Source organism: Bison bison, unplaced genomic scaffold (genome assembly GCF_000754665.1).
Source record: "Bison bison bison isolate TAMUID 2011002044 unplaced genomic scaffold, Bison_UMD1.0 scf7180017864456, whole genome shotgun sequence".
Classification (NCBI taxonomy): Eukaryota; Metazoa; Chordata; class Mammalia; order Artiodactyla; family Bovidae; genus Bison; species Bison bison.
In genome coordinates this window covers 5,908,733-5,910,086 of record NW_011495018.1, presented here as the reverse complement: position 1 = coordinate 5,910,086, position 1,354 = coordinate 5,908,733, and the positions used below count along the sequence as shown (strand labels likewise).

Sequence of the window (1,354 nt, the reverse complement as noted above, 5' to 3'; positions counted from 1 at the left end):
AACGGCGGTCAGAGAAAGTAACAGGGAGCTGTCACTGGCATCCCATCAGAACCAAAGTGAAGTGAAGTCAAAGTGCTAGTTGCTCAGTCGTGTCTGACTCTTGCGACCCCAAGGGACTGTAGCCCGCCAGGCTCCTCTGTCCATGGAATTCTCCAGGCATGAATACTGGAGTGGGTAACCATTTCCTTCTCCAGGGGATGTTCCCAACCTAGGGATCAAATCTGGGTCTCCTGCATTGCAGTCGGATTTTTTTTTTTTAACCATTAGATCCACCAGTGGCCCCCAAATTGAAGTCTTCCCAGCCCCAGTGACACTCCTTCAGTCTCTTTCCTTCTCTCATTCTTGGGGGTTGGAATCTGTTTTACTTTTGTTTTTTCAATTTTTTTAGACCAAGATCTTACTTCTGGCTATCGTCAAATTGGAAGGTGAAAAAGAAAACTCTGTTTAAATGAAACACCCTTGGATTTTGTTTTGTTGTGTTAGGGATTTAAAACACAGCCTGTGGGGGGCAAACCCCCATCTCTTGGAGGATGCTGTTTACATTCTCGAAGGAAGGATCCCCTTTTCTGTGACTTGATTCCATTTTGTTTAGTACAGAGACTCTAAGATTCCTCAAGGATGCAGAAAGGAAGGGAAAATTGAGCTGTCGAGTTGGTTTGACTGCAGCTGTGGCCAAGGGCTGTCTGTGGAGGGCTCTGGGTGCCAGGAGTTGGGGGTTCACCAGGGCTGTGGGTTCCTTGGGAGCGCAGATCTCAGTTCACCGGTCTGTTCTCCCACCGGCTGCCAGGGTCTGTGTCACTTGGTAGGTGCCCCACAGTCCTTCTGGGCTGCTGCTGATGGCCGTGGTGGCAGCTTCTGTCACCCAGGCTGTCCTACCTCTGACCGGGATGTTTGGCTGGTTGGGAACCAGAGAAGCCACTCCCACCCCAGGGGAGAAAGACTTCACACCCTGGTTCTGGACTTTGTCTTCAACTGACAAGTCCTACCAAGGATGTGTCTAAGGAAGACAATCAATATAAGACTGTCTTGATTCACTTGTTCAGTGTTACTGGAAAAGCCTTGCTCTGGTTTCCCGGCTAACATGCACCTCTTTTGAGACTGAGCCAGCAGTCTAGGGGCCTCTGCTTAAGGTCCTATTATGTCTTAACACAGCTCATTAAAAAGGCTTCCCTGTCCTTCATCATCTCCCAGAGCTTGCTCAAACTCATGTCTATCGAGTTGGTGATGCCCTCCAACCATCTCATCCTCTGTCGTCCCCTTCTCCTCCTGCCTTCAATCTTTCCCAGCATGAGGGTCTTTTCCAATGAGTCAGCTCTTCGCATCAGGTGGCCAAAGTATTGGAGTATAGTTTCTA

General features: G+C 49.1%; 1 protein-coding gene across 1 annotated transcript in view; it reads right to left on the bottom strand.

Annotated features, from left to right (window-relative positions):
- The window catches only part of ADAM12 (ADAM metallopeptidase domain 12), a 360,531-nt gene that overhangs the window by 35,137 nt on the left and 324,040 nt on the right, over positions 1-1,354 (bottom strand). The window lies entirely within an intron of this gene.